The following is a 12,896-nucleotide window of genomic DNA, read 5'->3' as shown; positions in this document are numbered from 1 at the left end:
TTAACCTTTCGGCTAAAATTGCAAGCCGCGGAATTGAATGACGGGCCTCCCTATCGCTCCCGCGTCTACTTTTCAATAACAAAACCAGAAGCATGATTGGCATTTGGGCCAAGCGCCGCAAGAATAATCACTTCAATAGTCCTACCAAGGTAAGGCGTCGCTCTACACGGAACGCGAGGTCATGGGGGTTAAATTCCGAAGTAAGAGTAACAAAAACTGTGTGTACGAGATTTCGGCGAGCGGAAATCGTGCCGAGATAGCCTAAATTATTGCATAGCACTCCACTACGACATGGATCGTGGCTTCGGCACGTAAAATCATGATACCAACAATACATGCCTGCATGCAAACATACATGCACACATACAGCCATACATACAAACGTACATACATTCAGCACATAAACACACACACACACACATACATACATACATACATACATACATTGCATACATACGCACATACATACACATACATACATACATACATACGTACGCACATACACGTACATACATACATACATACATACATACATACATACATACATACATACATACATACATACATACATACATACATACATACATACATACATACATACATACATACATAAAGTGTATGTATGTGAGTCTGTGAGCGTGGAAGACTCCATAGAACAAATTCCCTTAAGACGAATTCACTGTCGAGGAACACACTTAAAATCGTTAGCACGCGTGTATGCGTTACAAGCCAGCTCTCTCCGGTTCAACGCAAAAATTTTGTCGAACACTTCCTGCAAATGCTTATTTGATCCCATGTGGTCAAGGAAGCGTTTCTTTTTGCCACAACCGAAATGGATATACGTGAAAACGTTTTAGAAGAACCACGGACGGAACTCTACAACGGCGGTGTTTATCTCTGACAATTGCACTGGGCAAACACTCGGCAAAAAAATTGAAAGTCGTTTCACTGGGGTGAACGCGAACGGTATCGCTCGAGCGTACACAGCGCCTCGTGATTCCTCTTGGTTATGTTGTTCAATTTGATTTTTTATTGGGTTGGTTTAGCTACCATTTCGATTCCAACGGACGCACGTTGAGCTTGGCGTCGCTTCCGCTATTGTTCGGCTGGATCAGCGCGATGCTGAGCATCGAAGTCGGCCGAAGTACTCGGTTCGTACATTCTCTGGTGCTTTTGCGAGACCGTAAAGAAAGGAGATATAAGCCATACGATGCACAGACACGAAAAAATAAGGCCACGTAAGCTGGAACCTGTGCTATATATAGGTAAACCTACTCTCCACCCTATCGTCATCTGTGCCTCCTGTGCTGCTACCGCGCCCTCCATTGGCACATGTATATAGCAGCCACTCTGCCAGCATATTCACTGATCCGTCCGCTTAAGTCGCACTGTTGGGTAGACGGAAGGAGGCAAAGTGAAGCACGGTAGCAGACGACGCGCTCGGAACGCTTCCGCCTGCAGCGCCACACCGATGGCTGTTGGCCAGCGACCGTCTTTCTCGTTCCCGCGGCATTCTTTCTTTGTTTGACCTCAACACACAGAAAAAACGACGTTGCCTAGAAACGCTTTTTTGCGTGGCACTCCTTCGGGGGGGGGGGGGGGGGGGAAGCACAAAAGAAAAAAAAAAACGGGACAGAAGGGCGAAGAAGCTGACAAGCATCCCTCTGCTCACTTTCTTTGCGCTGTTTTTTTCGACGAGTATTCATTCATTCATTCATTCATTCATTCATTCATTCATTCAGTATGAACCAATGGGCCCGGCTTCATGCGTTAGTTTCTTGTTTCGCTTTGTGACCTTGTTAAGCTTCTAATACGACAGACGTGATTTTACGAGCTGGGAGACCGAGCGTTCTCGCGCTGAAAACTTGTCACCGATGGGCAGGCGGTGCAGACAGATTTGTTGGCAAATAAGTTTAATTTCCACTTTTACTGTGATGTCAAGATTGGCAGCCCAGGTCAGAAATTGTCCGGCTGTATCTGCTTAGGGTTACAATGCATATTGCAGTTATGACTGTGATTAAAGTTTATTGAATCAAGGTCACAGTGTTCCGGACTATTACATAGACAAGGTTAAGTGGGTAAGGTTCAATACATGCGGAAGGAAAGAGTGCGTACCAAGAGACGTAACCTACAGTGGGTGCTGTGGCAACCGCCATTGTGAGTCAAGTGCCACGAAACGCTTATAGCGCAACAAAAAATGGCCGTTGATTATGTGTTCAATACTTCCGTGGAAATAACTGCGTAATGTCGCAGCATTCAAACACGGTGGTAATGAACCAGTTTCGTTTGTTGGAATTTCATTTCGCCCTGTCATCGTGAAAAGATGGCGACCTCCTCCACGGTGAGCTCCTCGGTCATGTGTGGGCCCTACAGGGAGGCTTGGCTACGTCTCAGCGCGATGCGTTCAACCTGCCCACCCTAACCGTCTATAGCCACAATGGCGGCCATATTGGGGCGAACGCTAAAGACAGGCGTTCGCAGAAAAGACTCACGTAACGAATGCGCATGCGCAGAACGGTGAGCTTCAACCATGGTGGTGCGCGTGAACGCCCTAAACGCAAACGTGTGCTTATGTAGGCTGCTCTCAAGAGATCTCGGTCGCAGTGCAAGGCACCGCGATGGCGATGAAGCGAGAAAAAAGCTCTCAAGACTTCTCCGGCGAGGGTGACAGTGCTGTGGTTACAAACGCGGCCTGAATTCCTCTAAGCGATGAACTTGCCATTATAAAAGGCATACATTCGTACACCTACGAGCAAGATCAACCTCGGGGGTCCCCAAGGCAGTGGGTGCAGTGCACGTTCGCTTCACCATAGTGTACTTGAATAATTCAGTACACTGTAACTTCACGCGGTGGTGATGCGGTGTTGTGTTTGAGCGGGAAGAGACTGCTTGAGGTGCGTTGAGCAGGCATTCTCCTGTTTAATTTTACGTGTCGCTTTCCCGGCGCATGCCATGCGCAGTATTTGCCATATGTTTTGGGATTAGAGTGTGCTCTCTAAGGAAATACCATGGTTCAGCTTCACCGCAATGCACTCGAGTGACCTTGCAATCCATCAGAGCGAATCCGGAATGACAGCAGCGAGCACACCGGTTGACTCAAAAACGTGATCTGCGCTGTGGCACTGAGCAATGCAGGGCGGCCGGCACGATTGCATTGCGTAGTGCCACAGCGAAGACCGAACTTTTGAGTCTAATAGTATTCTGGATACCGTCATTCGCCGAAATTTCAATGTTGGCTGCATGGATTGCATGGTCACTCATGTGTATTGTGGTGAAGCTGAACCACGGTATTGCCTCGGAGTGTATAGGAGGTAAACTTCAAAGCCGTGAAGGTGGCCAAAAGAAGATTGATTGATTGATTGATTGATTGATTGATTGATTGATTGATTGATTGTAGTGTTTAACGCGCCGACGCAACGCAGGCGATGAGGCACGCCGTAGTGGAGGGCTCCGGATTAATTTTGACCACCTGGGGATCTTTAACGTGCGCCGAAATCTCGACCACACGGGCGTTTTTGCTTTTCGCCTCCACCAGAAAAGCGGCAGCCGCGGTCGGGAATCGAACCCGCGACCTCATGCTCAGCAGCACAACGCCTTAGCCACTGAGCCACCGCGGCGGGTCCAAAAGAAGATTAGAATATTGGTTGAGGAAGAGCAAAGAGTAGGATATACCGCGGAACGGCTGCGAGCTCCCACTGCTTCGTATGTTTCGTGACGTCAGCAATGACGTATTGTGGGAAGGTGCCTAAAACTAAAGTTAATATGTCGACTGAGGTTGCCGCTATGGCCAGAACGCATCTTTTGTTACCTTGGTTACCGCCCGTCTTCCTAGATACGCCAAGTACAAGTCCAGCAAGAAACAAATCGAGTGCGGACAGCGGTGCTTGAACGGTGCTTGAACCTCAAGGACCGCTGTCCGCCCTAGGTTTGTTGCTGACCGGTGCTTGCACTTTAAGTATTTTGTTACGGTTGATAATAATCGTTTCGCGAAAAATCGGGTACCACTCGATAGACAAGGTCATGGAAGTGGCAGTCACTTATGTCGGTTGGCAGTGCCATGTCAGACAAGCCCAACGCGCCAGACGGCTGTGTCAGCGTCGGCTTGTACAAAGCCACACTAGCTGCGTCTATGTTTACGTTTTTATTCGTCACTTACATTATTTACCCCAGCATCCTTCCTGACACAAATAAATATGCACTAAATTAAAGCGTGAATAGCTCGTTCTGCAAGCTTATATTATCCCTGTTTCATTTGGGCTGGATTTTGTCGGCCTCCGTCAAATGCAACAAGCGGTCCATTATACATCATAACTGTACTGCGGGAAAGTAGCTGGTGATCGAGTCGCACGTCTATTCTATGTTTTCTTCATTAGATAGCTTATTTGAGTATAGTGTACGTTAAAAGTGGTGTCAGTGTTATTCTAACCAGGCAATCTCCCGATTGAACAAAAACTTGAATTTTGTCTTCATAGCCTTTTTAAGATCGAAGCAAGCTATACGGTGACGAGTGATCAAGACGCTAGCGGGAACCCGTTATCGCCCCCCCCTTCCCCTACTCTCTGCTCTAGAGTTCCTCTATATGCCCCCCAATATCTTTCTAGAGGCACTCTGCTCTAAATTCCATCAGTATACGCGCAGATGTGGATCCTCCCTTCCGCCGTACTTGTCAGGGAGCGAAGCAGGTATACGCCACTGGGCTTGTGGAGTATGCGTGCGTCTGAATTTCCCACTACACCCGCCGCGGTGGCTCAGTGGCTAAGGCGTTGCGCTGCTGAGCACGAGGTCGCGGGTTCGATTCCCGGCCGCGGCGGCCGCTTTTCTGATGGAGGCGAAAAGCAAAAATGCCCGTGTGTACGAGATTTCGGCGCACGTTAAAGATCCCCAGGTGGTCAAAATTAATCCGGAGCCCTCCACTACGGCGCGCCTCATCGCCTGCGTTGCGTCGGTGCGTTAAACCCTACTATCAACCAATCAATCAATCAATTTCCCACTACATAGTTCTCAATTGAACTATGTATACGCCGAACATGCCGAAAGTCCACGCCCTCCGTGAACGCGGCTTGATTACACATTCTGTATTGTGCATTGAAAATTCAAATAGCGTTCTTACGGCTCCGTAAAAAAAAAGGGCACAGGACTTCAATAAAAAGTTGTTTCTTTGTTCATAAATTACTCGGGATGTTTTACCGTGTCATAGGGATGTCGAGTTGGATTTTGATCATTACAGTCACTCATTCAAGTTCGCATAAAAATAATTTATGACGAGCATTTCTGTCGTGCTAGATAGCAGATGGCTATTTATGTTTGCACATGTGGGATGTGTCCAGACAGATTTTTTTGGTGCTATTGTACTACCAGTACACTCATGCACGAATGTTCATTTTCGCTTTCCATTTGTCCCAGTGCTTGCGCCCTTTATTGCAATAACGTAGCTAACATTTTTTGAATAACCATTTTCTTTATTTACGTAGTTTTGATACGCTTAGCTGTGCAAACTGAATATATTCATGCTTTTCCAACTAACCTTAAAGAAGAGTGGCGAAACGGGGCGGAACAGCCATATATAGTGCACCCTCTATTTCCAAGCTCGCTAAAGCGCGGGGGCGTTTCTCACCTGTGCTGGCAGGAGAACGATCTCCCAAGGGAGCTTTCACGGGTCAGCGTGCAAAGTACTCCAGTGCGTAAACAGGGTGGGAGGACCAAGCTTTCTGTCGCGCTTCGTTCCTACAATCGGGCTGTGCACACTACTCGTTGCCTGATAACAGGGTTAGCGCTGGCAGCTAGGGGTGACTACGCCATAAAAAATAGCCCTACTTGTGCATTCCTGCTTTATCTGGTGATTCTTTTTTTTTCTTGTTTGTAACGGGCAGGGGAGGGCACGTAAGTGCTGAATTTGCGCCCGAATATAAATAATTTGTTCGCAGTGAAAGTTTGAATTTTTCCTTCTTCGCCCTTCGTCATTTTTTGCCGTTTGGTTGATTGTAGGGCTTAACGCACCGACGTTAAACAGACAATGAGGCTCGCCGTACTGTAGGGCTCCGGGTTAATTTTGACCACCTGGGGATCTTTAACGTGCGCCGAAATATCGTACACACGGGCGTTCTTGCTTTTCGCCTCCATCAGAAAAGCGACCACCGCGGCCGGGAATAGAACCCACGTCCTCGGGCGGCTCAGCAGAGCAACACCTTAGCCACTGAGCCACCGCGGCGTTTTTTTTTTTTTTTTTTTTCCGTTTTCACCGTCAAGATTTCAGCGTCAGCACAATGCCACGGCGTCGACTCCCGGTCGGGGCTTCTGTATTTCTCACTGAGGCGAAATAAAAAAAAAAAAGACAAAAGAACGTCTGTTTCGGTGAACTAAATAATCTGAGGTGATTGAATCAACTCGTAGCCCTCCACCAACGGCACATCTCGTACACTGACTGTAAGTATACGGCGTGTACCTGGATTTTATTTGATTAGGTTTTATGGGGGGTTGAGGGAAGGGGGTATGGAGACTTTTTTTGGGATGCACTCAGTTGCTCTTAGTATATAGGCTACGCCCAGTCCTCCTGGTCTCTCATAAAGGTTTCTCACAATGGTGTGAAACCTGCACAGTCAAACGCTGTTTGAAGGCAATTCGTTACCGTATAGGGCCCTAGGGAGCCAAAAAGGAGTGTTACATGTACGCGGCTTAGATTGCCAAGGACTACAGCGCCTCACTGTGACCTGTTTCGGAGCGCTCGGTAACAACATCATGCGTTCACCTCACTCGTGCAAGCTATTCTTTGAAGTAGGCACCACATCCAGCGTGGTTTTTAAATTCTTGCTGATCCGTTGGCTGACCTGCGTTTAAGGCGAAGACCTCAGATTAGAATGTTTCATGGAAAGCATGAGATACGAAAGATCCTGCACCCCTCACTCTAACGACGACGATGGTAGAACGCGAAGCTTCCTCGTGACGGATTTGTTGGTTGTAGCCGGAGTTTGGACTTATTTACGACTGTGTCGAAATAGAGCGAAAGGTCAAGCGCCGGCTTGACAATGCGAGGGACCCAGGTTCGATTCCGGCCACTGAAGCGTTTTTTTATTTCTCTTCACCCACGATCATTCATATCATCGCCAGATAAAGTTGGCTTTTTTGCAGGGCGTTTTCGCATTACAGGCGCCGTCAGTGAGAACCCTACAGCTTCGCTTTAAAATTGTTGTGAGTTGCACAGAACGGCGCCAGGTAATCGGATCGCGAGCCAAGGATCGCGCGTCGGGAAAGGGAAACAGCAGTGCGGAAGGGTATCGGAGGAGGGCTCTTAGAAGGGGCGACGCAGCGTGCGCCAGGAAAAGGAAACCGCGTTGTCAAATAAGGATGCGCCGCTTCCGCACGTACAATACGACCCGCCTCGAGAGGTGGGAAACCATGGGGGCAAACAAGTGACTCCAGGCGATGGCGAGCTAGCTGCAATTGCTTTGGAGGGTGCTGCCCAGGGGTCAAATGGTGACAGGAGCGGCCGAAAAATTCAAGAGAAATATTAACAGCACATCATCAGATTTCCCCTTCACATTCGTAGAAAGGTCTAAGCATACCCCGTAATTTTTCGCGCGCGCGTACGTGCGTGCGTACACACACGCGCGCACGCACGCACACGCGCGCGCACACGCACGCACGCACGCACACACACACACGCAGACGCACGCACGCACGCACGCGCACAACCGCACACACGCACGCACGCACACACACGGACGCACACACGCACGCACGCACGCACGCACACACCCACTCATTCGCGCGCGCAAACACACACACACACGCACGCACACACACACACGCACGCACGCACACAGACGTACACGCACGCACACACACGGGCGTGCGCGCGCGCGCGTGTGTGTGTGTGTCTCTGTGTGTGTGTGTGTCTGTGTGAGTGTGTTTGCGCACGCGAGTGAGTGCGTGTTGGCAGTAGACATGTCATTGTTGTAAACATACAGTGGCATCTGCAAGGACGCGCGCAACACCGCTGATTAGTCGAGGATAGGTAAGAGGGGCGCTGTTGGTTACTTTGGGAATGCTCCGGAAGGGGACGGAAATTTGGGACCGTTCAGTCTTGATTTCAGCTATTGGCGATCAGAAACAACGTTATCAAACCACGCGGAACTCTACGCCATATTACGCGGAACTTGAGCCAGGCGTACGGATCTCCAGACTGTATTCCAACGCGTTGCAATCTCACAAATCACTACAAATAAAATTGGAGTATCTGTTTCACAAAATGGGAGATCCCGCCTGCGGTTTTTACCTCGGGACCTCCTAGTGTGTTTATAGCAAATCATATATCATGTGCACTCCTTAAAGATATAATCCAATTCAATTAAGATGCACAGGATGCGGAAGGATGGCTGCGTGCTACCGGAGTGAAGGCCAGGTGTCCTAACCAGTAAACACCGGCGGCACAGTATACGTGCACTGTGGGAAGCTGTAGGTCAGTCTTTGCGCAAAGCCTTTTTGGAGATCGTTCTTAAACAATACGACATTCCTTCATCCTTGCAAAACATTGTCCGGTGGTTTATGGGACATCAGAATGGCGTACATGATGAGTGTCCAAGGAGCAAGGATTTTATGTAAAAGCTGGTAGAGTCGACTTCCGTTAATTAATACGAAGTCCACGTGGACCGCAAAAAACTTCGAATTAACCAAACTTCCAATTAAACAAAGAGCACTATAACAGCATTGTTATCAGTCCGCAACACGTCTCCCTTCTCGATTCATTTCAGAATCTCAACTTTCGGCCCCAAGTTGCCATCATGGTCTAGCCTTATCTCTAAAATCGAAGCCTGAAACGTCCGACACACAGGCTGCTCACACAACGGGTTACAACAAAAAAGGTTGAGAGCTCGTGAGCGCGTGCCAAGTACCAAGAGCTCGTGAGCGCGTGCAATGGTGATCGCCGAGCGTCTTTGGCAGGCGCAGTGGCTTTAGCAAAAAGAAACTTCAGCGCTAATGCTAAAGTTGAAAATACACCCTAGTTGGGGGAGGTCACTGCGGCCGCCGCATTCTCCAGAAGCCATTATGGATAAGTGGAGACATGGCTACGAGTGTGCCAATCCTCCCCGAGACGACTTGCAGATCCCGCCACCGCTGCATGTCTCGAGTCGATGACAAAGAGCTGGTGGAAGTCCACAATGATGAGGATGACTTTGCATCCACCACTCGCTGCGCGAAGAAGACGACGACCTCTTTGATGCATATGACGACGACTACTAGCACCACAACTAAGCAAATAAGCAATGATATGGAAACTTAGCTATGTGTCCGGCAATGCTCACTTGCAACAGCTTCGCCATTCAAGTCTTGCGCGTGAGTGCAAGCTTCCCTGAATTTTTTTGTGCTCCAAAATTCTGAATTTTATCGAGAAAGGACGGTCACCTCGACGCTTTTTATTCAAAATAACTTCCAATCGGCCGATTTATTGGGTCTTAGCTTCGAATTATCGAGCGATTTCTTCCACTGAATGGCATGAAAAATTTCCGGGACCAGCACATCCTTTTCAATTAACCTAAAATTTCAGTCGACTTATAATTATCGAGAGCCGACTGTATATATAGAAGAAGTGGAGGACGCGACTATACCAAGAGCATTCAAAATCGAGCCACGACGTTTAGCTTAAGATCACGAGCACCAAGCTGTATGAATCACATGTATACATGGTTTGAAATCACTTCTCGTCTCTTTTTTTTTTTTTTTTTTGCAATGAAGCAAACGGAAAAAAAGTGCGCAAACACAAGTCTTGCAATGGTTGCGTGCAATTCAAAAAGGAAGCTTTGTTACGCCGCTTCTCCGTGTCACCAAACTTGCGTTTCTTTGGTGCCATTGAAGAAGCGAGTCAACTCACCGCTCTTTCCTTTGTTTTTCTGTTTTTGCGACCTCATCGCGTAAGGGCACTGGATTAGGTATACCTAGTGTCACTAGATAAGGGTACAGAGTATCGGCACTATTTTCTCCTATTAATGTTCCGTGCCGACGCCGTGATAATTAGTCAGTTCGCATCCCGTGACATTTGTTTACACTGCGACAGTTCATGGTCACCGCCATTTTGTTGTTTATGCGTTTTCTGTCGGTCAACTGTGGTAGTCTCAGCTCGTCCTCCGTGCTCTGAGGCTGCGCGCGACTGACGTCGTTTCGGACGAATCAAAGATAACGCGCTTCGCAGCATTTCAGCTACAGAAGTGCGTCCGAAGATGCCGTGTTGCTGCGTCCTCGGCAGTGTTGTTTGCAAATGACCTAGTTAAAGTTAGCGGTGAGGCCACAGAAGCGGCAATCTGGCAACTCTGATAAACACCCAAATGGCCGCCATTGCTCACTTGCGTACCATAGAGTTTCTTACAATATACACTAGAGAGGAATCTGGAGCTAGCGTCTATGCGGCTCACATCAAGGCCGTCTGAGTCGTCATGGACATACTAATATATACTAGAGGGGAATCTGTCGCTGAAGTAGCGGGCCGCCGCCGGCGGCGCCATTGCACCTAACGACGTTCCTCGCCTACTTGGCTTAACTACCCAGATGGCTTCTTTTTTGTATCAAAACCAAAATCAACAAAAAAGGGTAACAGTGTTTTTGTTCATCATACATGAAGGTTCTAAATAATCACTGACAAATTAATTTTTTTGGAGGTTCTATTTTATAATAACAAAACAATTCATGAACCTTCTACAGTAATATTGCTGCTTTTTGGCAGCCAAAGCCAAGTTTTCAGCCTGTTCTTGAGCCATGCCAAGGACAAGTGGAACGTGCCTGGCCAGCACATGCGGGAACGCTCGCTGAAGCGCGGCTCCCCTAGACAGTGGCGCCAGATTTCCCTCTAGTATATATTAGTATGAAACTCTATGCTCATGGCCCGCCATTAAATCATGCGGTCTCCCAAGTTTCATCTTTCGCTTGGATTGAAACGTTTTAGTGGCCGCAAATTTAAACATTATCATCATCATCAGCAGCAGCAGCCTATCTACACCCACTGCAGGGCAAAGGCCTCTTCCATTATTCTCCAATTATCCCGGTCCTGTGCTAACTGCGGCCAATTCATCCCCGCAAACTTCTTGATCTCATCTGCCCATCTAACTTTCTGCCGCCCCCTGCAACGCTTGCCTTCTCTAGGGATCCACTCTGTTACCCTTAATGACCAACGGTTATCTTGCCTTCACATTACATGCCCTGCCCACGTCAATTTCTTCTTAATTTCTACTAATATGTCCTTAACACGCGTTTGTTCCCTGACCCACTCCGCTCTCTTCATGTCCCTTAATGTTACACCTATCATATTCCGCTCCATTGCCCGCTGAGTCGTTCTCAATTTAAGTTGAACCCTCTTAGTGAGCCTCCAAGTTTCTACCCCGTAGGTGAGTACCGGTAAGATGCAGCTATCATACACTTTCTTCTTCAGGGACAATGACCCGCCGCGGTGGCTCAGTGGCTAAGGCGTTGCGCTGCTGAGCACGAGATCGCGGGCTCGAGTCCCGTCCGCGGCGGCCGCTTTTCTGATGGAGGCGAAAAGCAAAAACGTCCGTTTGTACGAGATTTCGGCGCACGTTAAAGATCCCCAGGTGGTCAAAATTAATCCGGAGCCCTCCACTACGGCGCGCCTCATCGCCCGCGTTGCGTCGGCGCGTTAAACCCTACAATCAATCAATCAATCAATTCTTCAGGGACAATGGTAGGCTGCCATTCATTATCTGAGAATGTCTGTCGTATGCACTCCACCCCCTTCTTATCCTTCTAATTATCTCTGCCTCTTGGTTGGGATCCGGGGTCACAACTTGGCCCAAGTAGATATATTCGCTTACCACTTCCCCTGCCTCGCCACCTATCTCAAACTGCTCTGCTGTCCCGAGGTTATTGATCATTACTTTGGTTTTCTGCATATTAATTTTCAGGCCCACGGTTCTACTCTGTTTCTCTAGTGCGGAAAGAATGCTTTGCAATTCGTTTGCCGAGTTACTTAGCAAGGCAACGTCATCAGCAAATCTGAGGTTACTGAGGTATTCTCCATTAACCCTTACTCCCACCTGTTCCCAATCCAACGTTCTGAATACTTCTTGTAAACATGCTGTGAATAACATTGGAGAGATTGTGTCTCCTTCTCTGACGCCCTTCCTTATAGGTATTTTATTGCTCTCCTTGTGGAGGATGATGGTAGCGCAAATTTAAACAAAGTTCCACAAAAACGCGAAAAATAGTGTGCAATTATGTAAGTTTAAAATAAAACAGGCTGTTCTATTACCAAGAAAAAAGGAAGTAAAGCGCGTTTTTGCTGGAACGTTTGTGCCTGCTATTTTGCAGGCCAAGGTGGTAGTTACGAACAATGTTAATATTACGGGAGGAAACTCATTATAGACTCTTGTTTTATGAACTTCACCATTATTTCAAATAATAATTTGTTTGAAGAGTTTGGAAAGTTTTTTGAGCATGCCTAGAAAATGTCACCTTCGTGGTGAACCGGTGCACCGACCGTCAGCTACAGTTTAACAAGAAAAAAGAAAACGTGGCGTTAAACAGTCGTGAACAATGACAAGATAAGACGGATTCAGGCGCCCGTATATGTCGTATCTCGTCTTCACCGAAGTACCTTTTGTTTATTTTTTTCGTCGGCTACAAATTTCGCGGCGGCATATTACCCGCTCAGTCATACGCCCTTCGCCTGCGGCATGACCAACGTCAGGTGCGATCACGCACTGCCTGCTGTTTCACCGAACACGTATACCACAGAACAGGAAGTATTTCGGCTTCCTCGTAGCTCGTAGACGTGTTAATGCATAGTGAAGAAAGCAAATCCCCCAAACCGCTTAAGAATCCAATTGTCATACCAAGCACAAGCCAAAAAGGGGGATCTTCCCATAAACCCCCACGCCGACATGGATTACCAGGCG

Source organism: Haemaphysalis longicornis, unplaced genomic scaffold, assembly GCF_048455015.1.
Source record: "Haemaphysalis longicornis isolate Haplotype H1 unplaced genomic scaffold, Haemaphysalis longicornis Haplotype H1 scaffold_1, whole genome shotgun sequence".
Taxonomy (NCBI): Eukaryota; Metazoa; Arthropoda; class Arachnida; order Ixodida; family Ixodidae; genus Haemaphysalis; species Haemaphysalis longicornis.
Note: the sequence above shows the minus strand (reverse complement) of the source record.